Raw genomic sequence first — 25,260 nt, forward strand, 5'->3', positions numbered from 1 at the left:
CACCCCGGCACACCCTAAACATTGTAATTTTTACAGGTCCTTTGTGTAACTTTTAAATACTGGGAAGGGGGCCTGGGTGGCTCAGTCGGTTAAGTGTTCGACTCTTGATTTTGACTGAGGTCGTGATCTCAGGGTCGTGAGCTGGAGTTGGGGTCTGGGTATGGAGCCTGCTTAGGATTCTCTCTCTCTCTCCCATAGCCCCCTTCTTCCCTCCCTCTTAAAAAACAAACAAACAAAAAACAAAAAAGTCATTTTATAAAAACTAAGAAAAAAATCTACTAAAAAATATTTCCCACATCTCCAATTTTTATAGACTTTTACGTATACCCATTTGATTTTTCAATATCATAGCACAGGTAAATTTAGCTAATTTCTTACTTGTTTTTGCACTACATAGACAGTTTGGTCCATTATACATTTATAGATGGATAAAAACCTGGACACTATCCTCTCTAGAATATCATTTTAAAAACCCTTTATAGGACATATACATCTTTAAAAACCTAACCATATTTAGTTCTCACTTTTGCTTCCTAGGAATGAGTAAGTTCTCACTTCCACGTGCAATTCAATGCAAAAGACAATACATCGTATGGTTCTTATAATAGATTTCCCAATGCTTGTGATTTGAAACAAGTAGGCCATCTCTTTGCCTCTCTTATCAAGTTTCTGGTTCATCTGGGCAATTACACATGCCACTCCCCCCATTCCTGTTCTTATCTGTTAACCTCAATCATGGCAAGGCAGGGTAGACATCATGAGTCTGAGGAGATACATTTCTAAATAATATCATGCTGTCTCCCTTTTAACAGTAAAATAAGACCAAATGAAACCCTTAAAGTAAAGCACTCCTTTGTCTTCATACGTAGACTATAATAAACAGGATCTGAGCTTTCCTTGATAAGGTGGGTCATCTTAACAAATGTCATAATTGTGCCAGGCTTCTCTGGAACCAGGAAGGGTGTGGGACTGTCGCTAAGCAGTCTTCATGCAGTGGAGATGGCTAGTTTCCCCTCCCTTGCCGTCTGTCAGCTGCGGCTTCTTACCGCCATCACACCCACATGCCCTTATTTTTTCTTTTTTTAAGATTTTATTTATTTATCTGACAGAGAGAGATCACAAGCAGGCAGAGAGGCAGGCAGAGAGAGGAGGCAGGCTCCCTGCTGAGCAGAGAGCCCGATGTGGGGCTCAATTCCAGGATCCCGAGATCATGACCCGAGCCGAAGGCAGCGGCCCAACCCACTGAGCCACCCAGGCGCCCCCCCACATGCCCTTATTATAAGTTAATTAGAAATGCCTATGTAAGGAGAAAGCAAATAGAGAAGGTAAATGAGCTAACTTGACACACCTCCCTTAGTATACGTAATTCCCCTTGAAAAGTCAACACTGCTTAGCAATCAGAAGACATGACTCATGGCCCAGCTCCACTTAACTCTGGGGGGGGGGGTCCCTAGTTAAATCAGCTAACCTCTTCCAACTGGAGTATCCTCACCTGTTTACAAGGAGAGCACACAACCTACCTCTTGGACCTATTAGGTAGATGACCCCAAATGATGGCTGTCTCACACAACCTACGGCACAAAATACATGCTGAATAAGTTTGTGTAGTTCACTGCTGTTGGTTTCCTAAACTAAAGTTTGCCATGCTCTTTTTCTAAGTTGTAATATACACAGGTTTTGAGAAAGCCAAAGTGAGCCTTGGTCTCTTCTGATGCAGCCTACGCCGCATTCTCACTGTCTTCGCAGGAAAAGGTAGTTGCGTGTGGTTTTGGCAGAAAACCCACTTCCTCTGATGGCAAAGGGAGTAAAGCATGTAAGGAACATCTAGATCTGCTGCTCCCATCCCCTCAGGCCTGCGCATCTCTTTCCACTTTGTTTTTTCTTCCTCAGCCGTTTGTAATATATGCTATCTTGATGTACTATGGGTTTGTTTTCTTTTTTAAATCGCCTTAAATTCTTCATGGTAAAAAGCAAGAAATAAATTGCAGGATTATTATTAGTAGGCTTAAAAAAAAAAGGTATGGTTCTATGTTTCTTAAGAAATACTTGGGAAAATCCAAGTGATAGAGAGAATTAAGGTTTGGGATTATCGGTAAAAATCTAAGACAGTGAGGCCTTTGGGATATCAGCTTCATCACTGAAATGGCTAACTGAAGAATGGAAGAGAAGTTAGCTAGCCCAGAGCCTGGCCCTTATACTTGTTCAGCAAATGTTAGCTTTCCTTCCTCCCCACGTACTGGGTGCCCTGAGAAAGGTCAGGGAACTGGGGTCCATACAGGGGAGACCTGATCATATTAAGTCCCGACCAAAGGCCATGAGCAATGCTTCATGATCACAAGATACAGGCCTATCAGTGCTCACAGGGGACTGATGGACTTGGCTTGTCTCATCCCTTTGACTGATGTGACCTCAGCAAAATGCTCCCCTCCACCATGTAGGTATTACCCAAACATGGATAGAGGATAAATATAAAAGACTCCAAAGAACACAATGGGATTATTTATATATCCTGTGACTCCCTTGAAAATACACCGTAATTAACCCCCTTTTGTTGTACAAGCTGATGGTGGCAGACATCTGGGGTGTTTGGCAACTCTGGGAGTTTTGGAATCCACCAGATAGACTTGAACTGAAACAGTTTTAAATTACTCAAGACTGTCCCAGAAGGTATTTTACCACGGGCCAATACAGTCACAAAACAATCTGCCTAAATGCTCAGATATTTAAGGCTCCACCAAGAATAACATCATTTATGCAAACACCCAATGTGGATGCCACTTACCAGTACCAGCAGACTTCTAAAAACCTATTTACATGTAAGATAAAACAGCAGATGAAGACTGTGAGAAAGAACTCAGTATTTACAATTCAACTTGCTCATCTCTTCCCCAAAAATGCATTCTTCAGGAAATTCATATATTATTTTACAAAACACAGAAGTATGAGAGCGAGACTTTCTTTTTCATTCACTAATAACGTTCTTTTTTTTTTTTAATTCCTTTTTCCTTTTAAAGATTAAAATGAACCTACTCTTGAAGAGCCATTGTATACACCAGCTGAGAAAAATTTAGGAAGCTTAGCCTCTCTCTTGTATTTCAGGGGCAATTTAAAGCATATTCAAGTTGCAAAGCAGACTGGGCCAGCCCAGATAACCTTGTGATACACATGTATAGTTCCTCTGCCGGCTCATAGGAAAAAACTTTCATTAACAAACAGATTCTCCAATTATAATTCTATAAATTGAATGACCATTTTGCTTTGAACTAATATTTCAAAAGAAAACCAGAATTTAACATAGAGTGCCTTCTTTAAGGGGAAGGGGGGGTGGGGGAAAGCCCAGTAGAGCTTCCATTACGGAAACAAACAAGTTTCAAGATCTTGACATGAAACATGACAGACCCAGCTTCTTGGCTGCAGCTGTTCCGAAAACCAGGGTGTCGGTAACATTCTTTACAAAATTTAAGTCATAAAACAATTATTTATCTCAGGTGTGGGTACAAGCCATCACGGGGAGAACAGGAATCATTGGCAGAGATCAACTATTTCTTCTCAAATTATAATATATCGATCTACGTATACTCTCCATATATCAAAATGAGCTCAATCTTGAGCAACGGTTTTCCCTTCTCTTTAATAGCAAAAGTGTGTCTTATATGGAGCTTTAAAGTTCATAAAATGCTCTTATGTCCCTCACTTCACTTAAGGCTCAAGACAAGCTTGATAAATGGCATGTACGTATGATCTTCCTGGTGAATGAGGAAACTGAAAGTCTCTGAGACTGAGTTGCCCTAGGTCACACAGCTTGAAAGACAGAAATAGACTGAAGGTCTAACCATTTCTTCCTCATAGTTCTATTCCTGGTGTCATCCTGTCTCTCAAGACCAAAGGCATGAGTGAGGGGAGCCCAAAAGATAGTTCTAATCTAATCTAATCCTGACAATGCTTGTTTGGCAGCTAGAGTTCCTAAAGAGTAAATTCAGATCTCTGTGAAAGGGAAAGGGCTCCAGGGCAGCGTGCCCCCAAGTGATGTGGCAGGTCCAAGGGTCTGCACCCGATGGGGGCTTGGTAATGTAAGGGCCTATTCAGCCAGAGCGGCCCACCCCGGTTGAACTGCCATTTTGTTGTAAAACTTAAATTGACTCTGCACCTCCCCCCACCCCCGGCCCAGGAAAATTTACTTAAAAACAAGTCCCAGAAACCAGTCCCACGTAACAAAGTCCAAATACAAGGGTGGGTCAGGCCAGGTAGAGGTATTCAATCAGTGGGGGCGCATACTGTCTCCTAGCTACCAAGGAGTATGGGCCTCGGCCTTTGGGCACCTTTTGGGCGCCAATTCTGAACTAGGTGATAGGCTGGTTCAAATGTCTACTAGGGGAAATTGTAATTCAGTTGGTCACCTAGTATGACTGTGCAGCTTTCTCTGTGTGTTACAATTTCATTGGCCACCTGTGTGTGGCCAGGCCCAACCACATGGCCTTTGCTCTATAGAAGTTAGTCTGGAAAGCAGGGAGGGGTCGTCCTCTCTGTAAGGTGCGGCCCGGACCAGTCTGTTTGACGGTCGGTTTGATTCTTAATGCTTGGCGCGAAATAAAGCTTTGCTTGACTTTAGCTTTGTATCAGTCTCGTTCCTTTAATCATGGACCCATTATTGGGGTACCCATTTTGGGGTGACCCAACAGGTAACATGCACATTCCTGAGCTCCTACGGGACTGGAATCTCTGGAGCTCAGACACATGCACTGAAACAAGCACCCTCCAAAATCATTCTTACGTATACCAAAGTTTGAGAATCATTGCCATTGTACATGCAAGAGAACAACAGAAGGAAAAAAATATGAGTTTACTGAAATCCAGAGACCATGACAGATTTTATAGTAGTCATCTGGATGAGACTCTGAGCTCCCTAAGAGCAAGACAGTACATCTTGTCTATCATTGCATTTTCAGCATTTCTAATACCCGTCATACAGACGATAAGTAGATAGCTGTTGAATGTAGTTACACATTCCGTAATTAGATGCTTTGCATTTTTTCTTTTTACCAGAAATGCCTAGCACGTGGCAAAAGCCCAATGGATAATGACTGATCAGAATCATTAAGATAGGAGCGTTCAGCATCACGCGCCAAGGCAGGTGATAAATGCTTTACCAAAAGCATTTATCTCCTGTAATCTCACAGCCACCCCATGAAGGGAATAGTAAACTTACAGCTCCCATTTTATGGATAAGGAAACTGAAGCCCTGACAGGAGCAGTAACTTTGCTGAGCTGACAAATAACAGACCCAGAACTCCAACCCTTTTCTGACGGGAGCCCATGCATTGTACGCCTCTCTCCTGATGTGAGCTTTCATAAATGGGTGCATCTTTTTGACACCAGACTAAGCACTACAAAACACTTGTCTCATTTGTCTATCCTACCAGCTCCTTATGCAGTATAAATTCCAGGGATTGAGGAAATCAAGAGGAAGGTTACAATCACAAAGTGGACAGAAGCAAAACCCTATTACTCCCAACCTTGCCCTTCCCAACTCATTCTGCTGGATTTCAGGAAACCCATTATTTTTTGTCTTCCATGGTTCTGTTAAGTGCCCTACAGCAGTGATTCTCAAACTCGACTACAGGGAGAAGCAAACAGGGAGAAGCAAACAGGAGAGTGTTTGGTTCAATGCACATTCCTGAGCCTCAGGGCAAGCTTGATGGCATTACTTAAAAAGGCAAACAAACCAACAGATCCTATGGAATGACACTTGAAAGTGGTCAGATTTTTATTTTTGGACTCTCCTCATGCCTTCTCAAATCAAAAGGAGTTTGTTTTACCAACATCCAGCTAGAACAAAGCACGTTCAGCAACAGCTCTGGAATAACTGTTCTATTCACCAAGCACAAAAGCCCTGTGGGTATCTCAGCATCCTACAACATGAAGGAAGAAACACTCTTCGTGTTTGCTCTTCCAGACACTGAGCACACAGACCCAGCCTGCCTGGCCTCTCTGTGACATTCCCACCACACCTGGCTGGAGATGCTTCCTAACGCCCCTCTTGTCCGTAGGCTCAGGTCCACCCAGGCTCTGGGACTGATCCCAGCCCAAGGAAAGGGAGCCTGAGGAGCCCTAGAGTAGCACCTCCACAGTTTGGTCAGGTTCTAGTGGATTCCCCATGGATCTTCGCCATCTCCTTCACCAGGCCTGAATTCTGCCGGCAGCTCGCTGGAGGACATCCTTGTTTCGCAAAGTCTGCAGACATTCTTCTCTTCTCACCCCAGTGGCTCTGCAGCGAAACTTCCAATTTTTTAGTCACTTGTATCTGAACCATGTCCCCATCCACTCTGTTCCCCAGGCCCCCTGCTGCCTCAGTGAGGACCGTGACCGCTCTTCCACTCCTCAGTCTGGCCTTGCACACCATGCACTGCTGCTCAACGGTCTTACCCAACAACCTGCACCTTTGTGTGTATTGGAAAAGAATGGCCCTTCTAGCCCTTCACCCCTGCCACGTGGGCACAATATCTTGGCATGGGCAGGATTTCAGTCACAACTCTCCCCTTAGGCAGGGGCCCCTGTTCCTGGCTCACCTCCACAGCCTTACTAGGTGGCCTGGCTGGCAGCCAGTGCCCATTCAGCCCTTCCGGAGTTCCTTCTCCACACAGCTCTCCACCAGTCCTCAGCTCACACTAACACACTCGAGACTGTGTGAACTTGGCCAGCAGATCATACACGCTGTCCGGCTTCCTCTTTCTATTGATTGCTCAGTTCATGACTATGCTGTCATCACATGTCCCTGTGAGGATTAGCTCCAGCTCTAGCCACGTAGTAATGTCTCGATTTTTTGGTTCAGCCCCAAAGGTCCCCTAAGCCTCCGAGACCTGGCCATCTCCATATAGCCCGAGCCTCAACACAGACACACAGGACCCCTCAGTGACCCACATAAAGGGCTCAGTCCTCTTTAACTCATTTGCCACCTCTTTTTTTAAGGATGGTCCTTATTACTAACTGGATGATCCAAATGTGCCTGGTAGCATCGTTAACATACAAAGGACCTCTACCCTTTGGTGCTGGTGATCATGTAAACAACAGCACAGTTGATTAAGTTACTCACCAAATGCCCAAAATTGCACTAAGCCCTTTTCACACATGATGATGAAAGCAAGTATATTATCATCTCCATGCTAGAGGTGCTTAATTACCACAACAGTGGCTAGAGTTCAAACTCAGATCTGAGTTTAATTGTACATTATGGAAAACTTTTAAATTGTACATATGGGAAACTATAATCACCGTTTTTTTTTAACTATTACATCATCAACTTTATATTCACATAACACCTTTTTTAAAGTAAAAAAGGGAATGATACACATTAAATATAGAATTTATTAAAATACACTTAGAAACATTATAGGATGAAAAATGTTTACTTTATAATTAAAAAAAATAAATCTTAAAGAGTACTCTGATTGATGAGATTTCTGCTGGAAGGACCTGATAATTCTCAATAGGCCATAATTAAAGAATAAAGAGTAGCACATACAAAATTCTTATGCCCTCTTATACCTGAAAAAGTAAAGTTTAAATCTGAAATGTTGAGTTATTACTGTCTGATACAAATTAAGGGGGGAAAAATCTGACGTTACTGAGTAAATAGAAAGTTTGATATATGCATCACCACCCGCAAAATAACTGTCTAGTTTCAACAAATTGGACCAACTGTATACATTCTGGCTGATTTCTAAATACATAGTTTTTTCTTTCTGCATGGCAAAGGGAAAACATGTACAATTAACTTTCTCTCCCCCTCCCCCAATTCTTCGGCTAATACAATGATAGGCAGCTAGTTCTCCACACATATACACACTCTACTTTCAGTCTGTCCAGAAACCCAGTGCTTTTGCCAGATTTCATCCTTAGCAGATGTAAACAGATCTTTTTACCTAATTAAAGCTAAGCTTTCCCTGCCAAAGCAGATGACCAAATCCTCTCCTGAAAATTGGTTGTGCTTACTGCAAAGAATATAAAAAGGACAGAAATGACTTTTCAGCAGAATTTTGTTTTTTAATAGCACAGTGGGACACACTAAAATCATTCAGCTAATAGCATACTATACTGGATGCTAAAAATAAATGAACTGAAGTTCCTGTTTTCCAAGATCTCTCTCTTCAGACTCAGCTACATTGAAAATACACAAAGAAGCTTTTAAGGGAACTTCTTACATTCCTACTGTTTATTCATATTTTCTCCCAGAGACCCATTTCTTCTCCCAGAGTGGAAATTTTCTCTATTTCCTTATATTAGCACCCAACTCATAAGATAACCTCCAAGGAATATTATATGTTAACAGGTTAATAACTGTAGCTGATTTTTTAAATTCACTTTATTGAGATAAAATTTTTATAATAAAATTCACTTTCAGGTGTACAATTTGATGAGTTTTCACAAATGTATACAGTCATGTAACAACTACTAAAATCATACTAAATATTTCCATCAACCTCTGCCCCCAAGTTCCCATTTTCCTCTTTAAGGCCAACTCCCTGGCCCTGATCTGTTTACCGAAATACTTTTGCTTTTTCTAGAAGCTCATTTAAATTGAAGCATGTGATAAGAACCTTATATCTGGCTTATTTTAATTAGTATAAATGCTTTTAAAAAATTGTTCATGTTGCTTATATCAGGAATCCTCTCCTTTTTAACAGTCACGTAGTATTCCATTTTATGACTCTACCACAACTATTTATCAAGTCACCACCTAATAGACATTTAGCTCTTTTCACATTTTTTGTTGTTGTTACTTTTAGCAACACTACATTAAACATTCAAGTACAAGTCTTTGAACAAGCATATGTTCTCATGGGTCATACAGTAAATGTATGTTTAACTTTATGTAAAAACTTTATATTGTAGTCTCCTGCCTATTCCTGAACAGATTTGCTTGAATTCTTCAGTTAAAGAAGGGGGAGAAAAAAAAAAAAACACACACAAAACCTGCACCCGTAACAATTCAAGTTATTGATGCCACTGAATAATACAAATCATTGACAGAAGTAAGAACTGATACATCTGTTGATATCAAGAGCTCATCATGGGTGTGTACTCCCCGAGATGAGTCGAGAAGGGAACTGTTACACTGTTTCTAAATATGACTATCTGTTGAGAGACCTAGAACAAAATACTTTAGACTCCTGCTGTTCAAAGTGAGGTCCATGGACCAGCAGTATTCAACACCTGGGAACCTGGTAGAAATGCAGAACTGCAGCTCCACACCCTTGATTCACTGCATCAAACTGGTGCTTTAACAAGACCCCCAGGTGATCTGTGTGTTTGAGAAGTACTGATGGGAGACAGTCTGGTAAAGAGAAATTATATCCCAGAGGGTCAGGGCTCTGGGAGATATCCCAAAGGGTTTTTTAGAGGAACCGGAAGCTCACTCTACGTTACCTGCTATCTTTGCTAAGTCTTTTGGACATGGCCTTTTCAATTTTCCAGAAGAAACCAGTCAGATTCTGTCTGAAATAAGTGGCTTGAGAAGAATTTCCCTCACATTCTAGGGAATATTTGTGGTTGCCTTGTAAATTCCCTCAACATTTTCATTCCTATATCGTTTTCGGTCTTCTCCTTCCACTTGCTACCACTATCACCACAATACTCCTGATATTTTGAGAGGAAATACTCCTCTCATATATACAGGGCACATAATTCATTCTGCATTGCCTAAAATGGTCAACTGCATCACCAGCCAAACCTTTACAACCTCAGGCTCCATTACTGTTGTTCACAGCTTGAACCCCGGAATTACAGACCTCAGAGCTGGAAAGAGTTCACGGCATGTTGACAGAGAAAGGTCTTAGGTCACCATATTCTAGAAGAGACAGCCAGGATTTAGAAAAATTTAAAAACTTGCCAAGGGGGAATCTCACTCACAAGTAGTAGAGTCCGTGGCACAAAAGGACATTTTTATGTGGACTTTCCTCTAGCACGATTCCAGTCTCATGGTAGGGACACAGTAATAACCCACTAGTCTTGGTTTTGTTCCAGTCCTCTCCAACCTTCACGGTTTTCAATTCTCAAGTCACCTCCTTCAGGGGGCACTTCACCGCCCTGGGTCTCACTCCTCTAACTTCTCTGCCTACATTTCCAGGTCTCCTCCTCCCGGGCACACATAAATGTGGGCGTTCTCAAGGTCTTATTTTAATTAATGCTGGTCCCTAAAGCCATGTGAACATTTCTTCTCAGCTTCTAGCAATGATCTCTAATGTCTCTTGAAACCAGCCCACGTGCTGCACCTGGCACAAATCCTCAAAGCCCGGCTCTCATTCTGTCACCCACTCCACAGGGAAACCATCAGTGGCTTTCCACAATCTGCCAAATAAATGTAAAATCGCTTAGCCTGGCATGTCGGGCTCCATCTTCTCTTCTCCATACAATTAATTCTTTGCAGGTAGCAGCATAATTAGGTGTTAAAGCTGCCTGCACAGCGATCAGACCCTGGGGGTTTGAGTCTCAGCTCTACATATCTGACCAGTTACAGGACCCTGGGAGGTTGCTTAATCTCTTTATAACTTAGTGTCCTCGGCTGTAAGATGGCAATAATACCTAACCCAACAGAGCTATGGTACGTAGTAAATATAAAGCCCTCAGGTTAAAGTCTGGCATGCGGTAAGGACTCTCCTAACCTTGTTCTCGTTTTTCTTTTAAAACTCACGAAATATTAACTGCCCACAGACCAAGGTCTTACTAAAAAATGAACTTTGTAACATCATGGCAAAGACCCTGAAGAACTAATGCCATTGCACTAATAATAGCTTTAGAAAATTAAGCTTCCATTACTAAGCTATTTCTGCACATTCATTTCAACATTTCAAAGCATCCCTGATAGGAAGACTTATTCATCTGCTTCTGAATAAAAAATGAAAGGGGTTCAAGGTAGAAGTAATCCATCAGCAAAACTCATGTGAGAATTAGACCCAATTTCTGGCTATAGAAGCAACATCTTTTTATGCTTTTCATAATATAACTGCTCTGGAGTTTTAGTTAAAAAAAAAAAAAAAAAACCCAGACTTGGAATCAGCATATCAAATTCACATCTTGAAACAAGAAATAAAATCAAGAACTCCGGAAAAATTTGAGTGGACAGTTTCATCTTATGCAGATATGCTATTGAGAAGGATTCAAATATTGCATTCTAGATTCGGGAAGAAAGAGACAATCAGCAATGTCTAACAAGGTAGGGGTGAGGAGCTGAGTGTCTCAGCCCTAGAGAATGGGAACAGAAAATGGAACTGCAACAGATGGCAATAAAAATAGTTTCAGCATTCTGAACACTTACATAATAGACCTGTTCTAAATATTCTACATGTGTAATTCCTTTACTCTTCAAAACCACCCTTGGAGAAAGGTACTACTGTCATCCCTACCACACGGGTGATGACACTAAAGCACAGAGAAATTTTAACATCCTCAAGAATCCCTTCCCCAAGGTAGTAAGTGGCAGGGCTGGAATTAGAGCGCAGGCACACACCAGAATCTGCACTTCCATCTGATGCCAGGAGATGTGTAGACTGGCAGGAAAGACAGTTCCACAATCACCAAGATGATGATGGCTCAGAGTCCAATATATCAAGGTATGTCTGGCAATAAGAAACCTGCAGATCTAGGACCACGTCCAGCCTGAGTCTGCAGTTGTCAAGAGTTCTGCCAGCCCAGGAGCTCAGGACCCTGAAACCACTCATGAGTAATCTCGGTGTGACAGTGAAGAGCTCAAAAGATTCCCAAGGACCAAAGCCCAAAGCCATTGTACATGTCCAAATCTGCCAGTACCACTAAAGAAAGCATTATATTGGGGCACCTGGGTGGCTCAGTGCGTTAAAGCCTCTGCCTTCAGCTCAGGTCATGATCTTGGGGTCCTGGGATCGAGCCCCAAATCAGGCTCTCTGCTCAGCGGGGAGCCTGCTTCCCTTCCTCTCTCTCTGCCTGCCTCTCTGCCTACTTGTGATCTCTGTCTGTCAAATAAATAAATAAAATCTTTGAAAAAAAAAAAAGAAAGCATTATGTTCTCAGTCAATGGGTGTCCTTCACAAAAATAATTTTCAAACAAAAGAGTAATGTAACAAATTTGCTAAAAGAATAACTGCTTTCTGATGAGCCTTCACCAACCAGGAAGACAGTTTAGACGAATGGGTAAAACGTGGAGCTAATTCCTGATGGACATTTGAGCTCCAGAGCTTTCTCAGAATAAATACACGAAGTGGGGTTTTAAATTTGTACATGGGTTCCAGGAATAGTAAAGAGAATATCCCTATAAATCATATTAAGGTACTTTAATAAAATTATTATTACTTGTAGCATTTAAGGATGGAAAGGAAACTAGAGTTCATTCTATTGAGAAAACAAGGCCCAGAGAGGGCAAGCATCTTGCCCAAGGTTACACAGTTTATTAACAGCAGTTTCTACAATAGCCATGATGCACGTAATGATCTGTTTTTAGCTTCAGTGTTTCAGTTTCTGACTCTTTCCCTTCCATATTGGCTAAGAATAGTCCCAAAGATGATCTATCCACATTAAGAATAAAAAAAAAAAAATTTAAGGGGCAGCTGGCTTAGCCAGAAGAGCATGCAACTCCTGATCTTGGGGTTATGAGTTCTAGCCGCACAGTGAGTGTAGCGATTACTTAAATAAATAAATTTTATTTTATTTTTTTTTTTTTAAGATTTTATTTATTTTTTTGACAGACAGAGATCACAAGTAGGCAGAGAGGCAGGCAGAGAGAGAGAGAGAGGAGAGAGAGGGAAGCAGGCTCCCTGCTGAGCAGAGAGCCCGATGCGGGGCTCCATCCCAGGACCCTGGGATCATGACCCGAGCCGAGGGCAGAGGCTTAACCCACTGAGCCACCCAGGCACCCCAATAAATTTTAAAATAATAATAAAAGTATTTACAACTTCCATAGCTCAACTTGGGATATGCTGATCAGTCACTGGTGACATTCAAAGACTCATGACCCCTCTGGTCACATGTTGAACTAGTAAGAGATGTATTAATAGGCATCTAAAAGTCATCTGCTAGAGGTGGCAACATTGTATAAGAAACTTCCAAGTGTTCAAACTCCCAACTAAGAAGTCTGAGACAGAGGTAGCGTCTTACCTGCACTTTTAGGAATCTGTTTCCCAAAGGCGCTCTGCTCCTGAAGGTCACTCTGCTCCTGAAGGCGAAGGATGTGGTAAGGGTCAGAGAGGCCCAAGAGCCAGTCTGCTAAATTGTCAGAGCTTCTCCACTAGCAATCACCCAATATAAAGGGATGGGCTGCTTCTCCACTTGCAAGTGCTGAACGAAAACACAAAAATAGCATTGCTTAGTACGAATGGGCTTCACTGCTCAAGAAAAGCTTTAAGCCATTAAAAAATGTTCAATGAATACATCATCTTAGTAAACTCACTTCTGACCCCTCCCAAAATGCTTGACAGGGTGATGAAATTACCAAAAACAAACAAACAAACAAAAAAATCCAAGAACAAAATGGGCAGCATATATTACATTACTATAGCTCATGACTGGCTATCCACTACACCCAGCTCAGGCTTCTTGGAAAAAAAAAAAAAAAATCCAGTTCAATTAATCCAAAACAACCTGGTAATGAAAGAACCATCTGTCTTATTTTTCAGCTTCTCTCCACACATACACACAGCTTTATTGTTAAATGCAAAGGTGAGAGGGGACATGGTTGCTCTGAAAACCCTCCAAGGAGGAAGGGAAGGGAGACAGGAGAATAAGCAGGAGGTCAAGAAGAATGAAAATATCTAGAAGAAAATGAGGGGAAAGGAAGCATGGAGAAATTACAAGAACAAGTTGTTTAAAAATGTGCTGTGGGCTATTTCCTCAAAAAAAAAAAAAAAAATTTTTGAAAAAAATATCCCAAACTGCTCTTGCTACAGCTTTTCTTACACAAGACTAATCCTGATACAAAAACAAACAAAACAAAAATTGCACACTCTGTATTTGTGGTAGTAGAAAATGTTATTTAAAAAAAAAAATCCTTAGGAAACAAATATCAAAAAACCAAACCAATAAAAATATGACAAATACTTTACTTAAGCAGTCACTATGAATTCTGATGTCGTACAATAAGGAAATAATTGTGCTTAACTATTATGAAAATCATTAAATACCATGAAAAAATATTCAGAATCCACCAAGTAAAGAAGGAAACATTTTAAAAGCTGAGAACACGAAAATTATTTCTATGTATAAGATGGATGTATGTGTGACACATTACCGAAAGACACTAGAGGAAAACGAAATCCGCTAATGTACTAAGTCATGGATTACAGGGAATTTTTTTCTTTGAAATTGAAAATTCACAGAGACACAACAAATGCTTATTTCCACTTTTGAAATGCAGAAGTTGATGCATTTAGAAATTGCAAGAAAGGCAAAGTGGTGCTCTCTAGTAGCTATTATTATAATGGAAGTCTCCACTGTGAAGCAGAATTCTGAGCCTAAGGAAATTATGGATAATTATACATTTGTGCCTCAGAATCATTCTCCTTAAATGCAAAGAGAGTACAGCTCCTGGGTTTCTGTCATCTTCTGCCCACTAGTACTTAACTACCAGCTGAAAGTAAAGGAGAAATCACAATTTTGAAGTTGGAAGGGTCCTTTAAAGTTATCTAGTCTGAACACTGGGTAAAGAAACCCCAAAAAGTATCATCTCAGGAAGAGCTCGGGGGAGAGGGACTTACTTACACCTGGAGAAACTTAAATCAAGGCAGGAAACAGGATCACCCAGTTCCTGTTTGAATGACCATCATGAAGAAGAGGCATTAGCCTGGTTCCGAAGGCTGAGTGGGGTGAGGGGAAAGGGAGGGGGCTATTAAGCCAAACCCAGTAAAAGCAATATTCAAGGAGGTAGGTTTCAGCTCAGAAAGAGAGAACTTGCTAATATTTGGGTTGCCCAAAGATAATACAGGAAAGATAACAGGTTACATTATTAGATAATGAGTCACTTGTTACTAAAAATACTCTGTTCTAAAAATCACTTGGGGGCATTTGGACAGCAGCGCTTAACAAACTTAAATGTCCATTGGCATCACCTGAGCATCTTGCTAAACTGTAGATTCTGATTAGGTAGGTCTGGGGTGCGGCCTAAGAACCTGCATTTCTAGCAAGCTGCCCAGTAATGCCAAGGCTGTGAGTCAAGAGTGTCAAGTATATAACTCGACTACCAGCCTTAAAATGTGATTTAAATTAGTGTTCCCCAAAGTGCACAGAATCCTCTAATCGTATGACTTCAAAAGTACTCTCCCACCTTGATCTGGAGGCAGATGACTAATAAATAGGGTAAGTGGTAATTAGCAGGATTTTGTGAGTCCACACATTCAAAATTCAAAGTAAGTCTGTATCCTAGTATGTTGCAGTACCTGCCCCCGTCATACTTTTGAACAATAATTTTGCACAATTCTAAAGAGGAAATGTTTTACTTCCATTAAAAAAAAATGATGATCATACTCCAAGCTTAGCAAATATTTAAAACCAAGCAACTATATTGTAAATATGCATTCAGCATTCAAAAATGTAGTTACTTATGATTTCCCTATACAACAGTTAACAGAGAAGTAGAGTGAAAGAAAATATGGCTATAAATTTTTCCCAGTGATCTGCGGTATAAAATCATGTGTCTGCAAAGGTGGGGAAGGGGTAATTCTCCCAAGGCTACAATTTGTGGTCTCCTTTTTCAATGGAGGGCTTTGCATTATTTACCTAGCTCTGAAATTTCACCTCCCTACCATCCATCAGAGTCATAAAAATGCCTTCAGTGTTTTGAAAGTCCCTGTTTCTGGCTCTGATCCCCGATCTAATAAATCTGGACTTTAATCACTTCAAAATCCTATGTGGTATCTTTCCTGGAGAAATGCGCTAATATCTGAACACAGACCTTCCTTAAATTTGGAAGTGTTCTTATGTTTCTCTCCCAGAGTAAATAAACCAACAACTAAGAGGGAATCCGTTTCCTGCCCTTCTTCTGACTCTGAAAGTCAGAGTTTGCTGTTTCAGTTTGCTTAAAGGTTACAAGTAGCATTCCATCCAATTGACAAAAGCCATTTTTTTCAAACTGCTTATTTACTTGTCAGTTAATCCTGAATGAACCTGACTTATTCTGCTCCTTGGGAAGTATCACCTGTTAATTCCTCTTTTGCTATTTTTAAAAGAAAAAAGTGAGTTAACATGAGGGCAAGCAATCAGATGAACCTACATAAAATCTTAAGATTAAAGTATTGAAAATTTTCCTGCTTTCCACAGTACATGAAAATATGTGATGATACTTATATTACTATCCATCAGATGATTATCTAAAGCCGAATTACAAATATGATGCAAATCTTAATTTGGGGTACTTTATAATATTTTTACAAGTAAACCAATACATGTGATAAGTATTTTTTTATGAAATCACATAATCCTAGATTCACTTACTAATACTAGTAGGTTAATCCTTTTGGCAAAGTGAGTAAAATTTATTTCCTCAAAAAATTAACTCCGAAAGTTTCCACCATCTACAATAACTGTTGATTTAATCAATAGTTTCTCAATGCCTATTCTATATCATTGTTCCAGGCACTAAAAATAAAGTAGAAAAGGAAAATAAAAAGTAAAAACAGATTACCAACCAGGAGAGAGGCAGATATTAATAAGCGGTTCACAAGTAATTATTTAAATTACAGCTGCGGTATGGCTAGAAACTGACCCAAGTCGAGGACAGGGAAGCTTCCCTGAAGAATTGGGGGAATTCTCAGAGAACTCTACTGAAGAGTTAACCAGAGAGAGAGATGAAAATGAAAAACATTCTGGGCAAAGGAAAGAGCATTTGCAAAGATTCTGAGGTGAGAATGAAAGATACACACAGAAGAATTGAGGCTGCTGATAGAGCAATGCTGGAAACAGTTAACAGCTGATCTCGGGGAGTGTGTACCCCTCGCATGAGCTCACAGCCCTCCCCAGCCCTGGCCCGGGCAATGTTACTCAAATTCTACAGCTAGGGACACAGAAAGGCTTAGAAAGGTCTACCTGTCCAAGGTCTCAAACCTGGAAGGTGGCAAGCCAGGGTTTGGTCTAGGCGGTCTGCTGCCTGAGTCCTTATTCTGGACCTGTAAGCTGCGAGAACTTCCCAGGAGCAGGTATCCGGAGCTTTCCTCCCATTCAAGATTTATTCTGTCAACTTTTCATTTTTCACAGAATGGCATCGTGAATGAGATGTATTAGAATAGCTTTAGTCTCATTCCCAGAGTCTTGATAAATACATGGTTCCTGGTAGGAACCTATTCCGTTAGGAAATATTACACAGAATTTTTTATTACAAAAATTTTAATAGAAGTCCATATGTTAATATAACAAATGTACCTGAGCCCATTAACTGAGATAACCATATCTTCTCAGAGACTTTTTATTTATTTATTTATTTATTTTTAAAGACTTTATTCATTTATTTGACAGAGAGACAGAGATCACAAGCAGGCAGAGAAGCAGGCAGAGAGAGGGGGGGAAGCAGGCTCCCTGCCGAGCAGAGAGCCGAATGTGGGGCTCGAAATCAGGACCCTGAGGTCATGACCTGAGCCGAAGGCAGAGGCTTAACCCACTGAGCCACCCAGGTGCCCCCAACTCAGGGACTTTTTAAAAATGTACATTTATGTGCCCCTCCCTATCCCTGTTCCTCTTCTCCCAGGGACAACCACTATCATGAATTTGATAGAGAGCCAGTCCACTTTTTATTCATAGGCATACGTAGGCATGCACTGTACTCACACACATTCATAAACATTATCTGGCATATGATATTGTTCTAAGTAATGTCTAACATTTATATAACAAATATATAACATTCTGAAATCTGTGTTTTTCACTCTACATTTTGGGTTTTGAGTTTCATCCATACCGATGTGCAGAAAGGTCTGGCTCATTCTTTTCAAGTTCTGTAGAATATTCTACCCACCAAATATATCATAAAGTTATCCATTCCTTACTAACAGACATTCAGGTTGCTTTTAGAGGACTGCTTATCTAAATGCCATTTTGGAGCCAAAAAAATTTTTTTTCCCATCTAGATAAAATACTTTACTGAGACAGTGAATCTTACAAATTGCTAGAAATACTTTAAAACTGAAATTTCTGGGGCACCTGGGTGGCTCAGCTCAGGTCATGATCTCTAGGTCCTGGGATGGCTTCCTGCTCTGCAGGGGGACTGCTTCTCTTTCTCTCGCTCTGTCTCTCTCTCCCTCCCTCTGCCCTTCCCCACCGCTCATTCTCTCTCTTCTCAAATAAATAAATAAAATCTTTTAAAAAAATAAAATTGAAATTTCCCTTTTAAATAGGGTTTTTCTGTAAAGAAAGAAATCTTTGATAATTCAAGTCATATAGAAATACCTAGATAATTAAAATACTATCACTCTCTGAAAAGGGGAAGTTAAGTGTATTTTAAATGGGAAAGTAAATTTCCAGCTAAATTAAATCTATACTAATCCTGTTCAAGACAGAACATAGTGAAGAGAAAGTAGGTGGAGAAAATAGTCTGTATCCTACAACCACTTTCTCTTCTTGGGCACACCACACTGGGCAGAAAAATCAGAGCATTTGAGCAAGCAGATAAACAAAACAAACATTTCTCTGGAATGCTTTGTTCTGTGTTTTGGCCAGAAAATAATCCAAGGTACAACCACACAGAAAGATAACCAAATTTTTCTTTAGAATCAAGGGATTGGCAAGTGCCTACTATGTGCCAGGGTAAATGTTTGATAAAGCAGACAATTAGACAAAGCCATAAAATGATCTTGAAGTTGTTAGACCTATAAACAGTGTGACTAAAAACAATCATTGATTTACATTAATGAAACTTTTTAGCTCAAGAACACTGTAGCAAGTTTTATTATAAAGTGTAAACTGAAATTAACTCTATGAATCCGTGAAGAAACATCTCCGGGACTGCTATGCCTTTAACATTGTTTTGTATAAAAAAAGATTTCTGGGAAAGCCTCAAAAGGCAGATTTTTAAAATATGGATAACTGTTTACTAATGGCTGCATTCTTCACACTATAAGATAACTTAGTCCAGAAATGCAAAAGGGAATTTGAAGAAGGACATTCGTCTTCAGAAGGAAAGGGAACTCAAGTCTCCTAGCAGATTTCCAAAGAAGTATACAGCATCCCCACGTAGGTAAATAGAAAAAGAAATCTGGCTTTCAAATGAAAGAAGTAGCTCCATCACACTGAGGGTCCCAATGTGTGGCCCCATTTTCGCACAACCAGCCAAATGTTTTAGCACATTCCATAGGCAAGCCAAGGAGATATCACTTCTAGATCCCTGGACTCCAGCCCAAGAAATCCTCCTGAGCTTAGGAAAATACTTCCAGGCTCTAGAGGTGGTCCTGAACCCAAGTTAAATTTATCCTACCAGCAGTTCAATAAAATAACTGGCCAAGAGGGAGCAGCTTCATCATCCACTCATCCATCTGTCCATCCACCACAGGTATTTATTACCCAGATAGCCCATGGCACAAGATCTCAGAGTGTAAGGGGTATCTGAGTCAAGAGAGCGAGTCCATACAGTCACACATTTAAACAAACACAAACATACCAAACATAACCTTTGGCCTCATTCTAACCTCTTACCAAGAGATTCAAAGTGCACATCTTATTCGTTTTCATTGCATAATATGTGTATTGTACAGAATACACGATTAGCCCAAAAGCTACGATTTTTTTTTCATTCCCCCTCAAAGGGTAAAATAGAAATAGGAATAGTATACACAGTAGGAACCAGAAGCTGAAAGAGACTCAGCATTGTAGGCAGCCACGGACCCAACTAGAGGCGAGGGATCAAACCAGGCCCTGACTCGTGCCTCCTGAGTATCAGTTGAGTTGCGCTAGAGAAAGAGCCTGAGCTATGGACCCTAAGACTTGCTGACGTGACTGCCTGCACGTATTAGAGGCAAAACTGGGTTGCACATCTAACTGTTACAAGATTACCCGGTACTTGCATGGATTATAAATTGCACCACTGTAAGCTCGTGAATTGCTAGTTAAAGATTAACTAAATAGACAAAAGTTACTGGCGTCAGAAGATCCGCTACCAGTGCTTGGGAAATGGGCTTCGTAAAAGCTTGAGGGGTTTCACGTGAATGTTACGTGTGTATTAGCAATCAACCGAAAATAGATACTTCCTTATAATTGTTACTGTTAGCTATATAATGCCTCACGGCCTTGAATAAAATTGGCACTGCTTGGACATCATCCACTGTGTCCCTCCTGTCCTCATTTCTTTACAAGTCTTATTCTCTCTCCATTCTCTTACCTTCTCGACCCTGCTCGTGTCGTCGCACCGGCCACGACACAGCATGAGAATAAGGCGCCACAAATAGAACAGAAACCAAAAGTAGGATTACTTACACCTTTGAAACTTCCCATGTCCAGTGATTTTTAAAAAATGTCCTGAAGACTGCCCCATAGTTAGTAGCAGTATGTAATGACCTCTGAACAGAAAGGAAGGGACATATGCTATGACATACAAAGCTAAGGGACAGAGAGTTTATGCTAAGAGCGTTTAAGTCAAAAGCCACCAGTGAGTCCCTAGGTCCCAAAGCAAGGGTACAAAAGAAGACCAGAGGAAGTGGCCTGAGTCCATGGAGTCACCCTGGGGACCTTAGAATAGTACGGTCCTTGTGGTTCCCTAACACCAGAAACTCAGCTCAGGAGGAAAAAAAAAAAAAAAAAAGGTAAGTTGGAAGGCAGACTAAAACTAATTCTTCCCTAAATAAAGTACTCTGTTATCCAATATGCTCTTCATAGTTCCTTATTACTTACTAAAGCCTAATTGTTAGACAGCTTTTTGATCTGACTGCTTTTTTATTTTTTCAGATGAGAACTGGTCTTTGATATACCTAATGTCGGCAAAATGAAACCTTTACTTACAGCATGCCATACTATTTGAAAATAGAGATTTCACTTAAAGAATAAAGTTGTTTCCCCCCCTCCCCCCCATCAAAAAGGATTTGGACCAGAGGAACTAGGGAAAACAGGATGGAGGATGTGGCCCCAGTCTGGGTGTGGTACAATGGCTAAAGACACCTCGGCAAAGACCCACTAGGCAACGATAAGAAGGCACAGAGGGCTGATGTGCAGGGCTTTGGTCTGGGGTATGTCAGGAAACCAACCTGGCTCAGTCTGAAAGCACTAGTGAAGAAATAAAGAAAAAAGCATATAATGGTAATGAAATCTCCTATGGGGCATAGCATGGATGCCGGGCAACCCGGAGTAAGACAGAGTGCTCTGTGAGCCAGTCTAGACAGGAGCAGCTTGGACGCGGTGTAGCCAGGGCAATTCGGCTCCGAGGCAGAGGTGCACTCTGGGGCCGCAGAGACGAGGAGTCGGGCCACCATGCCCACTGCAGACCCTTTACATTTGTTTCCCAGGGCTGCAAGCACAAAGTACCACAACAGGGTGGCTTCTGACAACACAAGTTTATTGTCTCATAGTTCTGGAGGCTAGAAGCCCAAAATCAAGGTGTCAGCAGGGCCGGGCTCCCACTAAAACCTGTAGAGGAGAATCTTTCCTTGCTTCTTTCTAGCTTCTGGGGTTGCTAACACTCCCGGGCATTCCTCAGGTTATAGATGCATCATTCGATCCCACTGACCTCACGTGGTGTTACTCTGCGTCTCTGTCTTTGCACACATGCTGCGTCTTACAAGGACACCAGTCACACTGCTCTAGGAGCCTATCCTACTCCAGCATGACTTCATCTTAACCAACTGCTGCCGAAATGACCCTATTTCCAAATGAGGTCACAACCTGAGGTACTCGGATTTAGGACTTCAACGTGTCTTTTTTGAGGGCCACAACTCAACCCAGAACACTCTTCCTGAAATGCCCAGTCCTCACCCTCAGCCAGAAGGACTCTGATGCTCTAGAGCTATTTAGAATACCTGGATGTTAATTCAAATTAAAGAGAAACAGAAGAAGAAAAAATTACCATATGGCCCTAAAAAGTCAGAACAGTGGTTAGGATGGGGGTGTGGGGAGCGGCAACAGGGTGGGAGCCCACACACCCTGCACTCCTGGAGGGCAGGCAATGCACTAGCTCTTTATCTAGAGGTACATTACATGGGTGGGCTCACTGGAAGAAATGTAAGATGTGGTTTTGTACTCCTCCGTAATACTTAAAAAAAAAATAGAGGAATTGGAGCCGTCCAAGAAACAGAGGTCTTAGCAACCCAAGCAGAGGCTCAAGAGAGGGGCATTGTCTGGGAGAAGCCACCGCCCAAGCGTCAGCCACTTGAGCGGCCAGTTTACCTGAGATGGTCAACTCCTAGGAACAGGTGTGTTACCACAAATGCTCAAGTGATTTACTTCAGATGAGAAAAATGTGAAGGCCGAGGAATACATATATTTGAATTGGCCGATTGGCAACTTCTATAAATGGGTGATAATTAAAAATTCTGTCTGATAAGCAGAGACCCATTATAAGTCCTAAGGATACATTCTCCCCTCAACAGTGCTGGAAACGTGCTAGGGCACTTTTTGCTTTGCCCTCTGTTTTCCTACCCTCCTTGCAGACCTCTCCCACACATTCCATTTTCAGGCTAATTACAGTTCAAGTAAGTTCCAGTGTTTTTTCTTTCACATCTCATTCTTCTCTGGGAATTCTAAACTCTTGTGGTTAGGGTGCTCTGGGTCTGATTGCTTAATCTCTAAGCAAGAGAAATCAACACCAAAGGACAGAGTTAAAATGCTGGACACCATTCAGACTTAGCAGAAGACTTATTTTTGGAGTAAAAACACACAGCATCTAATTATAGAAAATGAAGCTATGAACAGAAACACTTGGCTTTCTATTGTGTAAAATGTATAAGAGGGTACCAAAAGTCTCAAGGCTATGAATTTGTAGTGATCTCTTAACACTTCTCCCCGGATATCTCTGTCCCTATTCTCACATTGCACATAGAATCCCATGCTTCAGAAATCTCAAATGACATTTAATATTTCTATGTTTGAAATACTTGGGTTATTAAAAATGAGAGCTCTGGGACGCCTGGGTGGCTCAGTTGGTTAAGCGGCTGCCTTTAGCTCAGGTCATGATCCAGCATCCTGGGATTGAGTCCCACATCGGGCTCCTTGATTGGCAGGGAGCCTGCTTTCTCCCTCTGCCTCTGCCTGCCTGTGCTTGCTCACTCTCTCTCCCTCTCTCTGACAAATAAATAAATAAAATATTAAAAAAAAAGAGAGAGAGAGCTCTAACATCAATGATACATCACCATTACTAATGCTTCCACCATTTTCTCATGAAAGCAGCAAATGGAAGAGATGTATTCCATGATGTAAAATCCAAGTCCAATGTTAGAAGCAATGTGAAGAATTTGCCTATTATAAATTGTCCATATAGACCTTCATTCCCCAAGTGCATAACCTCTTAGGGACATCTAAACATACAGGCCATAGGTCTCTGAGTCTGATTGAGCTAACACCTACATTCTCTCCTGTGGCATCTCCTAAAATGCTTGACTTTGAACATTATGGTCTAAAAGCACTAACCTTTGCACAGTTTTTAGTCATTCTCAACACTGTTTCATGCTCCAGCACCTCTGACCATGCTGTTTGTGCTTTCTGGAACGTTTTCCTCACCTTCTCAACTGTTCCCCTCCCCACCATAGCTCAGAATCATCTTTTGTATTCTGCTCTTGGGAAGGACTTCAAGTTCTACCTTCACTCCGCATTTGGATGAGGACAGAGGAGAGTCTAAGAAAGCAAGCATGTGTAAAGCTGTTTCAAGAATAAGAGTAACTATCATACTTTTTAAACCATCTAAAAAAACTCAGGCTAAAAGATGTTAAGATTTTTAGTGGGCATCGGAATAGAGCAATTTTTACTTCTTAACCCTAGTTTATCGTGAAAAACTAGTGTTATTCAACCAAAAGATTTTCATCCCCAATTCCACCCAAAGCCCACATGCCTGCACATGCATGCATGTGGGGGCACACGTGTGTGCACACACACGCACACCGCATTCCTCCATGTGACCTTGGATTCCTCTCTAATCAATAGCACAGCATGTGGCACATCATAGGTGCCCAAACATTTGTTCTTGTTCACCAAAGAATAAAGAAATACAACAACACGTGTACATTAATAAAGTCCAAAGTGAAGCCAGGTGCTAAGATGAAACAGACTTAAAAAAAATTAGAGCTTGATGCGGTCAAGCAAAGTTTTCCTGGAGAAAGTTAATTTTTAACTACGTGAGGGAGAATAGCGACATAATAATAGCTATCATCATAGAGTTATAACAGTAATAATGGCGTAATACGGTTAAACGGTATTTGGCAGAAACTATGCTGACCTGTTTGTATGTGTTTTCTTTAATTGCAATACTGTGATGTGGCCATTATGTCGATTTTATAAATAAGGAAAGTGATGCCAAGAGTCATTAGGGAAATCAGGCAGAGTGAGGCAGTTATAAGCCATGAAGCTAGAAACCAACACAGGTTATCATCTGGCCTGGGTGGGGAAGGGTAGAGTGGAAGGGGAAAGAAAGGCAAGACGTATCAACAGAACATCTCTAGTTAAAGCACTGGAAGGCTTGCGGTGACTACAGGTTCCAATGAGAGAGTCAAGTGAAAGGTAGCATCATGAGATAACAGAAAACTTCAAAGACCAGCTGGAGAAATTCTCTGGATTCTTGAGTAGAAAAAAATTTCCATAATGAAAACCATGCTTAAAGGATGTTATCATAAAAGGTACATGGACAGGAATATTGGTGATCACAGGCAGAGAGCTTAAGTAGAAGATTTTGTGTAAGAATATGACTCTAACATTTTATGGCTGGAGCAGAAGACCCCTACCCACCAAAGGTATAAAAACATTTTTTTTTTTTTTTTTTGGTAATAGGAGGACCAGATTTGTCCTTCAAACAATTCAGTACCTGGAAAACATATATAGCTACTTCATGATCAGAAAGCATACCTCTCTCTCAATATCCTGCTTATCAAAAGATTCTATTTCTAATTTATGTGTAGCACAGCCAGAATGAAGCAAGAGTAATTAGCTAAACTACTTAGACATTTACCTAAATTTTGTCTCCAAATAGCAAAAGTAATTTGAGAGAAGTGTCCTTTATCTCACAAACATCATTTACATTTACAACAGAAAGTTCTTTTAGCTTTCAGGTTCTATCAGTTAAATAAAATTATAAATTAATTTAATCGCTGTTGCTAAAAAGGAATTGAATATCCTTTCATACCCTAATTG

The 25,260-nt window shown here is 40.9% G+C and overlaps 1 protein-coding gene across 3 annotated transcripts in view; it reads right to left on the reverse strand.

Annotated features, from left to right (window-relative positions):
• LOC111150282 (ST3 beta-galactoside alpha-2,3-sialyltransferase 6) overlaps nt 1-25,260 on the reverse strand; it is a 63,903-nt gene that overhangs the window by 30,382 nt on the left and 8,261 nt on the right. The window contains exon 1 of one of the 3 annotated variants that reach the window (XM_022507737.1): nt 13,123-13,173. The gene's annotated coding sequence lies outside the window, so the exon portion shown is untranslated. Of the gene's footprint in view, nt 1-13,122; nt 13,303-25,260 lie in introns of those variants that run through there. The other 2 variants (XM_022507727.1, XM_022507745.1) reach the window with 2 other exon arrangements.

This window comes from Enhydra lutris, unplaced genomic scaffold (genome assembly GCF_002288905.1).
Source record: "Enhydra lutris kenyoni isolate GAN:26980312 unplaced genomic scaffold, ASM228890v2 scaffoldscaffold2, whole genome shotgun sequence".
In the NCBI taxonomy this organism is placed as follows: Eukaryota; Metazoa; Chordata; class Mammalia; order Carnivora; family Mustelidae; genus Enhydra; species Enhydra lutris.